Source organism: Panthera pardus, unplaced genomic scaffold, assembly GCF_024362965.1.
Source record: "Panthera pardus isolate Hobbes unplaced genomic scaffold, ASM2436296v1 HiC_scaffold_2, whole genome shotgun sequence".
Classification (NCBI taxonomy): Eukaryota; Metazoa; Chordata; class Mammalia; order Carnivora; family Felidae; genus Panthera; species Panthera pardus.
This window is the reverse complement of record NW_026526765.1, coordinates 5,263,947-5,278,147: the sequence shown is the minus strand read 5'-3', so window position 1 is coordinate 5,278,147 and position 14,201 is coordinate 5,263,947.

Below are 14,201 nucleotides of genomic sequence, written 5' to 3'. Positions count from 1 at the left end.
TTCCCACTTGGAGGGTTTTTCCAGAGGGAACAGAGAAATGAGAACAGACTATGTTGCCAGTCATTTGCCACTGGGCAACAGAGGTGGGATTCTTTATTCACACACCCTTTCTGACCTGGCCCCCTCTGTCCCCTCATTTCCACGTTTATGTTATGGATATCCCTATGGGGCGTCATTTCCTGATAAAAATATCCCTGATGTTCAGATAGGAGGGGCGCCATTAAGGTTACCAAAATAACTCTTTACTGCTCTTTGAATTTCAAGCACCAAATCAGATGGGGAAAAAACTGATTTCTCAAAACACTTCCATATGTTCTGACAATAGGATCCCATTGTATCATTTACACACTTCACATACCAAATTCAAAACTGTTTTTACTTCATCTTCCTAGTGTGAAATCACCCCTAGAGTCTGACCTTCTATGAATGCGGCCACAGCTGACACATGAATCTCGTTACAGTGAGCGATGAGGGAGCCTCTTGTCTGCTCCCTGAGCGATGGAAACGTACAGCTGTCTCTTGTACATATTTTAATTAGAGATTTTTACTCTCCTGTGCCCTGAGGCTTTTTGTGAAGGGCACATTTCCTAAGTCTCATGATAAAAATAATGATATTTCATGGTGCAAATTCATGCCATACAACACAGGTGCCGGACTTTTTCCACTTGGGTTTCTGTCATGGCTGAAGGATGTCAAAGTTTGTTGTCAAGGCTGAAAGTTAGGGAGAAGAGCGGACGAAAGGAAGTGAAAAGAAGCACGGTGCATGTGTAATTTCAGAAATGCTGCCATGACCTCTAACTCCCAGTCTTTCTTTTTAGCTCTACCTGAAGACTCTCAGAGGCAGCACAGAAGACAAGAATCTGGTCCATGTAGGGCTGGCTACCAGTGTTGGGGTCCATATGTTTACGTAGGTGGATTCCATGCTTTTATGAAGTGAATTCCCTGTGTAGAATCCATCTTCCTTCCCTCTGTTCCACTCCCCTTCTCTGAAAGGACATTCCACGAACACTCTCTTCCCGGGACACTGCCATCCGTCCACGTACAAAAACCTCAATTCTCTGCCTGTAACTGAGTCTTCTCCCACTCATTTTGAGTGGTCCCTATCTAAAACCACCCCCAAATCCTTTACATGCTCCCACAGGTGCGTGCGCACGTGCACATACACCACACTTTCAAACACTCAAAAACATATTCAAATACTACGAGGAAATGCTTAATGCTTATACTAAGCTTCAGAAGTGAGTAGAAGCCTACATGTTATTTTTTTGTACAGTGGGAGGTGGGAAAGGGAGAGACATAGGGATCAGGATGTGTGGTTTTTTTTTAAACATTTATTTATTATTGAGAGACAGTGAGAGATAGAGCATGAGCACGGGTGGGGCAGAGAGAGGAGGAGACACAGACTCCGAAGCAGGCTCCAGGCTCTGAGCCGTCAGCACAGAACCCGACGTGGGGCTAGAACCCACAAACTGCAAGACCATGGCCTGAGCCGAAGTCAGATGCTTAACCTACTGAGCCACCCAGGCGCCCCTCAGGATGTGTTTTTAACCTGGAGAGATGCCGAGTCACTCTCTGCCTCAGATTCTTGGTTGAGATCTTCACTTCTGACAGAGCATTGGCCCTAAATCATGGAATTCCCATACACCCCCCAAACTGTGTGACTATGGGCAGGTTTATAGTGTTCAACTCTTATATATTATGCATAAACTTTGAGGATATAGCTCTGTCTTGAAATATTGGTTTTAAAAATGTGACTTTTTCAATGGTATTGTTGGGTTGTAATACTCAGAGTAATTGATGCTGGATACTAAAGCAAATGTCCTTCAGATCTTGGGGGATGAACCCCGATACACATCTGTTTCTCTCTAACATGCACATCCAACGATATTGGGAGGCTTTTTCTCAGATTTGTACTCACCAGCCCGGGCTGCTTCCTCTGGTGACCCCTCCATCTTCAACATGAGCCTGCCATGGTCAGCACCCAAGGAGAAGAGACCATGGAGCGTCATGAGGGTGGCTTCATGGCCAAGGAATTATCTACATCACTACCGTCCTGGTCCCATTGGCGGGACTCAGGATTGGCCCCAACCAAACCACAAGGCAAACTGAGAAACACAGTCTTCCTACATGGCCAACGAGAGGGAAATGCATCAGGCTTCCCCTTGGGCATGCATGCCTTCCCTCTGCATCACTGCTTGTTGTCACATGGTGTCCAGGGACTCTCCTTGAATTGACCTTGTTTCTCAACTAGGCATTATAGAAAACTGTCTGTAGATTTCATGAAAAGCAAACACACAAATAATTCCCCAACATATGTGCTATGGTTTCACATTTTCCTTGCTCTTGTGTACAGGATTCTGTTTTGCTAAAACAAAAGCAAAACATGGCAAGAGAAAGAGAAAGAGAGAGAGAGAGAGAGAGAGAGAGAGAGAAGTCCTTCTCTAAAGGAGGTTTTACAAAAATATTTTAAAACATATCTTTCTTGATAATCCCTAGAAGCTCCAAACAGCAAAGTCTGCATTTCACCTATTGTCCAAATTTTAATTTTAACCACATTCTATTCACCTCCCCCAACCCCACATTCTCTCTGCTCTCCTACCAGGGACACTAAGTCCTCCCCAGCCAGTGGCCCTATTGTATACTAAAATCAAATTTAATTACAACAATTTAATGCTGAAAAAAATGAATCTGTAAAAACAAAATTGAGTACAGAAGTGACCTTGAATACACTTGTTTTAAGTCCATGTGAAAAAAGGAATTTTTAATAAATGGTATAAGTACAAATAGTTATCTGTTCAAGAAAAGAATAGCTTTCAGGGCACCTGGGTGGCTCAGTCGGTTAAGCGTCTGACTTGGCACAGGCCATGATCTCATGGTTCCTGGGTTCAAGCCCCACATCACGCTCTGTACTGACAGCTCAGAGCCTGGAGTCTGCTTCGGATTCTATGTCTCCCCGTCTCTCTGCCCCTCCCCAACTCGTGCTCTGTCTTTTTCTGTCTCTCAAAAATAAATAAATGTTAAAAAAAATTAAAAGAAAAAAGAAAGAAAAGCATAGCTTCCTCTCACTGCATCACAGTAAAATTTCAGATAAAAATGTATCATCTTAAAAAGTGACATTCTAAAAATCCTACAAAAAAATCACAGATAAATTATTTGTAGTATCAAAATAAAGAAGGCTTTTAAAAGTGGCACACAAAATCCACAGGCCATATTAATAAATTTGGCATCATAAATGTAAAGCTCCTGTATTATAAAGATATAGAAAATCGCTTGCTAATCATTCACTTCCAGTGATTTAACATTTCACAATTTTAAAAATTCCATGCCCAAAAGAAAAGTGAGATATTCACTTTCCATTTCAAACTTTTTCTATGTTCTGTAATTTCTGAAAGATAAACCAGGAATATTTTTGAGGACACAATTTAATTTTCTCAAATTACAAAAAAAAAATGTATAATAAGTGGTCCAATATAGGCAAAGATAATAAATGGTCAATGAAAAGATGGCAAAGGGCATTGATGGGCATTTACAAAAAAAGCCGACCCATCACCAATAACTGTCAAAACATTTTTAATTCAAAATTAAAGATATGCAATTCAAAAATACTCTATTTTTACCTTTTTTTCCTGGGGAAAAACATCTCAAGAAACTGCTCAAAGTTTACATTAAAAAGAACTTGTGGGGAAAGACTGACATTCACTTTTCACTTCAGTTTTTTTTTATGTTTTGTCATTTGCAACTTTGAACATTTCTTATTTAGTTATAATTATGAAAAACCATTATGTTTGTGGTTGTCGGGATGAGACTTGGAATTAATAGAATATTCTGGAAGATTCTAGAAGTTAGAATCTTCACCTGAGGTATGTAAAAAGATAGAAACTTAATGACCCATCCAAATTCTTCCCAATCATATTTTACTGCAAATCCATTAAAATACCATGTACTATACTGGCCCTCATGGGCACAAGCTCTAATTTATGACAGCACCATCACCTCCGTGGTCACTTTCAAAACTGTCCCCCGACATCCACGCCCTTTGCAGTGTGACACTGCAGCTACTCTCATCAAGAGGATGAGCCTGTTTCTCCATCTCCGAAGCTGGCAGAGCCCAGAAGGGTGTGTGGGGGAAATACAACCTTCTGTCAGTCCCCAGCCTGGGGTCCCGGAACCGTTGCTGCTCACGTTTCCACTCTGGACACTCCCACGAGAGCAAGCCTGCTGTGACAGAAGCGTAATTCAACAACTTGTCGTTACTCATCTCCTATGTAAAGGTATTTAAAAGGCTGATGGGAGTCCAGAGATGAAACACCTGCCCATGTGGGTCTTCCAATCAATGGCAGAAGACAGGGCCATGCAACCTCTAGCCATGCTTCAAATTTGAGTCAAATTCGCTTCCTCCTTGAAGCAACCTTCCTCAAGTCCACACGTTTACTCTCTGGGCCTGTCATGGGCTCAGTGATGCTCCCTCAAAATTCCCATGTTAAAGTCCTAATGCCCAGTGCTCAGAGGGTGACTGTATTTGGACGTGAGGTGTTCAGGAGGTAATTAAGTTAAAATGGGATCAGGAGGGTGCCCCAATCCAATATGACTGGTGTCCTTATAAGAAGAGGAGCTCAGGACACAGACACACACAGAGGAATGACCATGTGAGGGCACAGGGAGAAGACGGCTGTCTATACCCCAAGGAGAACAGCCTTAGGAGAGAGAAACCAGTCTTGCCAACACCTTGATCTTGGACTTCTAGCTTCTCCAGAACTGTGAGGAACAGACTTCTATTGGTTAAGACCCCAGTCTATGGTATCGGTTACCTTGTGTGTGCTTCAGCATTTTCCTCACTGTATTGCGGGCACGTGTGGAATCTTGAGTCTCCCCACTAGACAGCAAGGTGCCAAGAGAGATTTTATCCCATACAGTTTTATTTCTGTTCGATGGAGAGGACCCATCCGCTGGAAACCTGGAGCCACCATGCGGACACCCCAGTCCCATTCTGTGCCGACGTTCACGCAGTCACTGCTGTTCCTTACAGTTCTTGGTCGCCCCTGGGGTCTAGTGTCTGGTATTTGAGCACCTGCGGTTCTTCTCTGACTCCCCCTCTTACGCCCAGGTCAGTGGTCAATGCCCGGCAGGCTCTCAACAACAGAATTGGCAGGGCAACCGAAGCCTGGGAAATGAGGATTTCCAAAGCAAGGAGATGGTGAGGCAGAGTTCTCTCTTTCCTGTACAACTAGGCTAAGGAATGGATTTTGTACGTCATAGATTTAGTTCAGATAACTGGGAAATCACACAGACCTAGGAAGCACCTTGTCCGGTTAGGTGATGACCTGGGATGATTCCTGCGTATCTGCACATTAGACCTAATACAGAGCCTGAAACAGGCCATGACAGTGAGGGTAATACCCCGCAAAGCCTGGAGCTACTCATACCTCCTGGAGTTGCTGATTCTGCACACCTCTGGTCCGTGTCTGTCTGCCGGTCAGACACGGAAGGGGACAATGACTGTATTCAATGCCACCATCACACATCAGCAACTTGTCAAAGGGACGACCCTCTGTTTGGAAGCAAGAAGAGGGCGAGAACCTCGACTGGCTCTATGAAATGTGAAGTGTGGTGTCGATCTTTGGCTCATAACTATGTTCTGGAAAAGGCAAAAACAAACTTATTGAAAACATAAAGCCACAAATGGTTACGTATCTGAGTAAAAGTTCTCCAACAGTTAGCGAAGATACACATCAGACTGGTGAACATGTGATTATCTTTTTTTTGTCTGAGGTAATCCTTAGAGAGAATTTTGAAGACCATTTAACCAGGCAGAGCCCCCAGGCCCCCACAAAGTTTTTTCTGAACCCAGGTCTGCTCTCATCCCACGTATGCTTACGAGTCAGCCTGCATTTTTCCTTCTTGTTCTGATCATTTCCTTCCCACGTTGCCTACTGTTTTTCCTCTCCTACTTGCAGTAACACCCCGAGTGTCTGCACGTACTCATTCCACGCCCACTGTCCCTGTCTTCCCTGGGAGGGTCACCTGTCACCTCTGAATTTCTTATCGTTTCCTGCTTTCAGGCAACCCGGCAGAAGGTGTTTCATAGAGTAGGGGGAGCATTGTTATTCAACAGTGAAGCATCGGGAGACACGAAAACTGGGCTCTGTACGCCAATTTTAGTACAGAAAGATCGATCATACCCTTGACAATGAAGAATGATGATTTACTGTATTCTACTCACGAATGCATTGCAGACCGAGAGCTGGAGGGAGACGGTTGGGAAATTAACGCAAATCGAGGTTTTGTACATTGTCTATAGTTTGGAAAGGAGCAGTCTTTGGAAGAGCAAGTCATAAAGCACTATTACCAGATTTTTTTTGGCAGACTTTAATTATCTCCTGCTCCCTGTCTTTTTAATGATATCCACTGGAGACAGCGACTAATTCATGCTTCCCTGCTTTGTTATCCAGTGGAAGGGACATGCCCCTGGGATTTCAAGTCCTCCTTATGTGACTGCTATTCCCCATCAGTCTGCCTCATCAAACAGTTACAAAACACCATCAGCAACTCTAGCAAATGGGCCAAGGGCTGGGAAGTAAAAGTGGGCAAAAACATCCTACGTGGGGACCAAAAGGTAAAAACTGTGACGACGTTAATCCGTCCAGATCAACACAACAAAACAGAATAGGGCACCGCGCACAGAGCTAAGAATTCACATTCTTCAAACACCGTGATGACTCAGCTCAACTTAAGAAATATTGAGGATTCGGAACACGTCTTCTCTCAGAACTCCCTTCCCATCTGGAAACACTGTTCTTATTAACCAGCTGACCACAAAGCTTGCTTCTTCTGGAAATAGCAAGGGAAATAAGAACACAGTCTTCATAGAATATGCCAAGTTAAAAAAAAAAAAAAAACAACAAAAAACAACTGATTCTGCACAGAAAAAAAAATCATCTCATTTCGGTCATGGCTTTTCTCACAGCGTAATAGTGAAATTAGGTGGAAAGTAGATACAAGACTATCAAGCGATTTCTCTAATTGCAGACAAAGATGCCACATACGGGTTCCTAGATTTAAAACTCTTTCCTCACATTCTAGTCTTTTCTAAACTTTGGCTCCATCCCAGTGTATTTCCAAATTCCCGGGTTTCTGCCAGCCCTTTCAAGGATTATTTTTAAGAGGATTCTGGCCTTTCTGTGCTTAATGAATCAGAGCCAAACTACCAGGAAAGTGGCAAGGGATGTTCCTGCTGACAACGATTCCTTTTAGGATTGCGCTGAAAGCTTTACTGAGTCTCCGAAGAGGGTGGGAAAATGATCTGTGTTGATTCTTATAAAAATGTTTGCAAAGAAAATGTCGTTTCGTGGAGCTGATCTATAGTATGTAAATGCATGTCTTCCCAGAACGTGTGGACAGTTTATTTTGTTAAGTAAAATAAATATGTCTTCCCAAGTATTGTTTCAACTGTTAAGCTATTTAACCAAGCTTTTCATTCTTAATAGCATGAGCATCAATATAGTCCTTTTCAACAAGTGCTCAAAATTCAATTTAAGGTGATCTGAATTAGTGAGGATTTACTACATGTATTCATTTCTCATCTTAAAAGATTAAAATGAGGGGCGCCTGGGTGGCTCAGTCGGTTAAGCGTCCGACTTCGGCTCAGGTCATGATCTGGCGGTCTATGAGTTCGAGCCCTGCATCGGGCTCTGTGCTGACGGCTCAGAGCCTGGAGCCTGTTTCAGATTCTGTGTCTCCCTCTCTCTCTGGCCCTCCCCCATTCATGCTCTGTCTCTCTCTGTCTCAAAAATAAATAAACGTTAAAAAAAAAATTTAAAAAAAAGATTAAAATGATTTATTAACAATAAGATACTTGGAAGCCAAATGTGCCTTAGAAAATTGAACAATCATCACATGTCTATTCTTTTTGTTTTTAAGGGATGAAAATCAGCAAGGATATAAAATTTTAAATCGGAGGCTCACTCGTGACCACACAGAGAAGCAGAATATTTTTTAAGGAGGTTATTAAGGCATGAATCACTTTTATGAGGACATATCAGACTGTGCCACATGCAGAGGCAATTCGACCGAGTATCTGTGAATTGTCAATCACCTCTGTGATGCTGGTCGACCTTCCCTCCCCTGACCTTCACAACCACAGTCAGCTGGACAAGAAAGATTGCCATATCTGAACACATATAATCACAGCCTCGGTTCTTTATGATTTAGAAACAGAGTTTCTAGTTTAAGACATCATGAAGTTTAACCAGGACATTACTTCCTATTTGTCTGACCTGAAAAGGATCGTTACAAGTGTAAATCACCAAATTCCCTAGAGTCTACCAGGCTTGTCCAAATATCTAACTTATTATTTTCTCATAGAATAAATACTCCATCGCTTGCAGTTTATACATTAAGCAAAATAATGTGATTCATGCGGATACCAGTAGGGGGTATTTTTTTTCCAATTTTTATTGCACAGTTGCCATTAGGACAATAATTGGAATGCGATTATTTAAAATCACTTGCAGTAGTGACACCAAAGAAACTGTCCCCAACGCACTGTCCCCACTTGGAATTTAGAAATCAGCTGAAAGAGTTGGCATGCTTCGCATTTGTTGAGGGAAGTCACCTTCAAATATATTTCAGGTTCCAAGTCCACAGGCACCTAAAGGAGCAGTTGGGCCTTTTTGCACACAGGGGTGGAAGAGTGGCATCCCGGACAAGAGCTACTAAAAGGCCTGATAAAGCAGAAAGTACATAGCATAGAAATGTTTTCTTTCATTGGGTGTCTTCAAGGAAAGGACAGTGTGTGCAGGATGACAAGAACCTGATGAAGACAAGAGCAGCTCAAGTCTCAACCAAGGGATTTCCTGCAGGAAGATCCTAAGACTCTAAAATTCCATGACCATCTGTAGCGTTTTGTTCCAGAGGGACCATCTGGATTCATGGCGAAAGCACGGAAGGAGAATCGGCACACCTAGGCTTCAGACTGACATTTAAGTTCCCTGAATGTCAACTTGCCCTCGGGTCTAAAATGGAGAAAATAAAATCTGCTGCTCTTTCCCTTTCTAACACATCATTTATAGAAAGACTCTGAACTCTTAAGATCAACTCCTGTAGTCTAGAAGTCGAAGAAAGTATCACAATCATACAAAATGTCAACTTGTAGGTTCTTCAAAGAGTGTTCTCCAAAGGAGTTCAAAATAAAAACCAGAAATGGTCTATCGAAGTACTTTACAAACCAAATTGAGTTTCCAGATTCATCTGTGTCTTCATCCAAAGAGATGCAAATGAACTTGGTATGCTCTAATAAGCAATTAATATAAAAATTATTTCCTTTCCTTCTGCCCAGCACTGACTATGGTGCGCTCAGCAGTAAAACCAACATCCAATTCATAGACTTCCAACTGGACCATTTTATAATTAGCAGACTATAAGCCCAGAAAATTACTGCCAGAAACATCAAGTATTAGACAAAGAGGCCGGCTGACTACAGGGAGAGGTTTTTATTTCCCCTAAGGAAAAAATTTCTACTTATAAATTGGTTTTTCCAAAAATTACCGAAATGAAAAAAATACAATTACACTCTTTTTTCCTAAATTGATTTATGACTAGGTTAGCTAAATATAGAATCTTTTGAAAAAAGAAAGATTTTTACAAATGTTAAAATTAACCTTTGTGTTTTAAGAGTTCACTGTTTGACCAAAGTTATCATGAAATGTAGTCATTTTAAGTGCCTCAGGAAAAACTGAAAATGTAGATTAATGGTAGAGATAGAATCTGCAGAGAACCCCTGCCTGGTTAACTCCAGGCTATGGGAAGAAAAGCAGTGATTTCTTTCCATTCTCCTTGATTTTCCTTTGCTCTGTTTTTTTTCCTAAGTTTTCTAAGTTTTAGCACATTCCCTTGGGTATCCAAAATTCTAAATCTGTTACCTGGCTCCCATCCTTTCAGTGTGATGCCTATTTATCCAAACTAGAAATGTCCAAATAGGGGGTGCCTGGGTGGCTCAGTCGGTTAAGCATCCAACTTTGGCTCAGGTCATGATTCCATGGCTCGTGAGTTTGAGCCCCACGTCGGGCTCTGTGCTGGCTGCTCAGAGCCTGGTGCCTGCCTCAGATTCTGCGTCTCCCTCTCTCTCTGCCCCACCCCTGTTTGCATTCTGTCTCTCTCTGTCTCTCAAAAATGAATAAACGTTAAAAAAATTTTTTTAAAAAGAAAGAAAGAAGTGTCCAAATAGGATCTGACTCCTTTGGTTCACTAAGAAGAAAAGAAAAAGAAAAGAAAAGAAAAGAAAAGAAAAGAAAAGAAAAGAAAAGAAAAGAAAAGAAAGGAAAAGGAGACAAACCCTTACATTTCTTGTGATCCAGTCTTTCAGAGTAACATTTAATAACAGAAGCAAGTTCCAGTAAACACCCAAACTACTTTATATTAAACCAATTCTAGGCAAAGGAGTGTACCTTCTCCGTGCTTAAGGCTGCTCACCTCAAATACCTCAGAGACAGAAGTCATTCTCTTGACTTTTCCTCTTGAAACATGTTGAAAGATTCCCAGACCATCATCAGCCTCTCTCTATTCCTTGCTATCATCCCTTCCCATCACCTCTCCATCTTTCTGGCTCACTCCAAAATTCAGTGACGACTTTAATGCTAGGCTCACACTCATTTTTTTCTTCCCTAAGTACAACTATCTTCCTGGGTAACTTCAGTGCAATCTGGAAAGCCCATCCAACGTGCCCCCTCAAAGGTTTTCTCACGGTTTGGATCCATTTAACTTCCTTCCCATTTTACCACAGTGGTTGGTTCCCATGGTAATATCTTGGATCTTGTTAACATCGGAAATTCTTCACATCTGAACATAGGAACTTCAAGGTATCACAAATCCAACCCCTCCCTCCTGTCCCCTCTTCCTCCCACTACATTTGGGTTTTTTGGCCTTAAATGACTACTCATTTGACTCCTCTTACCTTTATGCTTTTTATCTAACCTGCACCCAACAGTGTCAGTACCTTGAGCTGATTCTTTTATGTCCATGTGCTGAATTCGCCTCACGTGTGCTGCACCCTGCTGGTCCAACGCTCGCCTTCCGTGCATGGGGCTGATCCCTGTTGTAAAGAACAGCTCAGTCCTCTCTCCTGGCCCCGGTATAGTGCACTCCACCTCCCATACTGCGTGACAGAGGCGTCCTTCCACTTCCTGCAGGCAACTCCCTCCACCATTTCCTTCGCTGACTCACAGCCCTGGTCTCAAACTCTCTGCAAATTAATGAATTTGTAAATCTATTCTCACATCTAGTAGCCTATCTGTTTTTCCATCTCTTCTTTTATTTACTCAGCCACTTTTTAAAAATGTTTATTAAGGGTCCACAATGTGTAAATAGTATATTGGGCAATGGGGTAATAACAGAGTGTTTATTCTTAGGGGGCTCATAGCATAGCAGAAAAGACATAACTGCAACCTCACACTTCATGAGTGTTTCACTATGTTAATGGAAGGAGGCCCAACAGGTGGAAGATGGTTATGTCTCTGCACATTAGAGTTATAGTTGGCTTTCAGCTTATATTTTCTACTTATTTATATGTTATAAAATTTATCATTCGAGGGACGCCTGGGTGGCTCACTTGATTAGGCATCTGACCCTGGGTTTTGGCTCAAGTCATGACCTCATGGTTCATGGGTTCAAGCCCTGCCTCGGGCTCTGACCTGACAGTGCAGAGCCTGCTTGGAATTCTCTCTCCCTCTCTCTCTCTCTCTCTCTCTCTCCCTCTCTCAAAATAAATAAATAAATAATTAAAAAAATTAGCAATTGGATATGTATTATTATTAAAATAAGAAAAGTGGTATGTATTGGTCAGGGCTCTCCAAAGGAACCCAACCAATAAGGATAGATACACATTTTTGAAGGAATTGACCCACGGATTGTGGAGACTGCCATGTTCAAAGGTTGTAGGCAAGGCCTGCAGGCTGGAGACTCAGGCAGGAGTTCTGTGTTGAAGTCTCGAGGCAGAATTTCTTCTTCTCCAGGAAACCCCGGGTCTTGCTCTTGGGACTTTCCAATGACTAGATGAGGTCCACCCACATTATCAAGGGTGATTGCCTTCACTTCAAGTCAACTGATTGTAGGTGCTAATAACATCAACAAAATGCCTTCACCGCAACATCTAGACAAGCACTTGTGTGCTTAGCCTAGCCAAATTGACACATAAAATTAACTATCACAGGATATTATGGACTCAGTTGTGTCCCTCCAAAATGTATACGTCGAAGCCTTAATCCCCAATACGACTGTATCTGGAGATAGGGTTTAGAAGGAGGTAATAAAGATCAAATGAGAACATAAGGCTGGGTCTTACTCTGATGGGACTAGTGTCTTTATAAGAACAGGAAGAAACACAGAGATCTGAGGACATAGCAAGAGTCGACCATTTGCAAGCCAGGAAACCAGTTTTCCCCAGAAATCATCCTTGACTCACCTTGCTCTTGTCCTTCCAGCCTCCCCAGATACGAGAAAATAAATTCCTGTAGTTTAAGCCACCCAGTCTGTGGTGTTTTGTTATGTCACTCTAGCAGACTAATACACAGGGTACTGTTAAAAAAGAAAAAAGAGAGAGAAGGCCACCTATTATAGACAATGATTGATACAATACTAATATTCAAACCTGGCCATATATCGGATTACATAGGGAACTTTCACAAGTGTGGTTTTCATGCCCAAATCCTGGGGGTTCCCGCTCTGTACTGGGGGATGAGGAAGGTGTGAACCCATGCATCTGCTCTGAGCAGCGATCTGCCCAGCAGAGACACAGCACAGAGGGTTGTGAGACAGGACACTGTAGTGGAGATGACACCTTATGATTTCTATTGATATGGTATATATTTGCATCTAAACAAGCAAGAATTTTGGCCTGAACAATCTTTAACATGTGGACAGATATCTGTGTCCCCTTTCAGCCCAGCATCAGGGAGTCATGATAACATGCAAGTGGAATGAGGTCCCATCACGATGAGTCAACTTCCAGTGGGTTAACCCATGACAGGCTTTCCACACTCCTTTGCTCGCCCTCGACAAATGCTGTCATGGATGCCATATGTGTGGCCAGTGTAAATACAGCAGTAAATAGATTTATGGATATAATCAAATCTCAACTAAGCAAGCCCCACAAAATGGACAGCTGGCTTTAAAAGATACCAGTTAAGAAATTAATTATTGAACATAAAGCTCACAGTGTAAGCACAGGTGACCAACAGGGGATGGCAGAGTTTCCAAAGACTCTTTTTTAGCCTTCAAAAGAGGCATAGGATAATGGTCTAGTTGGGGTTGACAAGAGTCAGCCCCAAAATATTCAAAATTATCAGAAGACTATTAGCAATACAGATTCACATCCACCCACATTGGCAATCATACCATGAGTTGAAATACTAGCAAAAGATAGTTTGAAGTTGTGGTGATTTATGAAAAGTTGAAAAGTCATATCCTCTTTCTCTTCAATGTGAGACTTTCTGTGTCTCTTTTGGGCTACATTTCATGACTCATACACTACATTAGCACGTTATTGCCCATAGAGTCCACCATATGGTGCTGAGAAACTGGAATGGGCCATAGGATTTGAGAAAGTGACGGTTGGTGGGGACCTTGGGGATGGCGATTTCAGTGGGATCGTTGGGTCGAAGTCTTGCTGGAAATACACTCGGATGAGAACAGAGGTGAGAAAGTGAAGACAAAAAAAGACAAGTCTTCACAGGAAATTTGCTCTCGAGGGTCAGGGTGAAATGGGGTAGTGGCTGGAGGGATAATTATGCCACGGGAAGGATGTTTTAAGGGGAGAGAATATAGCACTTTTAAATGCTGATGCAAATGACCCTGTGCAAATTAAAATTTGATTATATAAGATGTAAAGGGAGTAATTTCAGGAACAAGATTCCAGAAATAGATGAGAAAGGGGGAGTCTGGTGCATAGCGGGAGAGCTGGTCTTTGCCAGGGCAAGGAGAATTCATTCCTTGTCACTGGAGAGACAGCAGAGTGTATGGATATGGACCAAGGCCATTGGCAGAATTGGTGGGGAGAGGGTGATGAAGTTCTCTGATCACTTCTCTGTGAAATCAGGGGCAGGCTGTCGGGGGAGGAGAATCCATGTGTACCAATAGAAGCGACTCTTCACCCGGTGACCACGAGAGGCTTCATGGCAAGCAACAATCCCCATGAAGAAACTAGTGAAGTC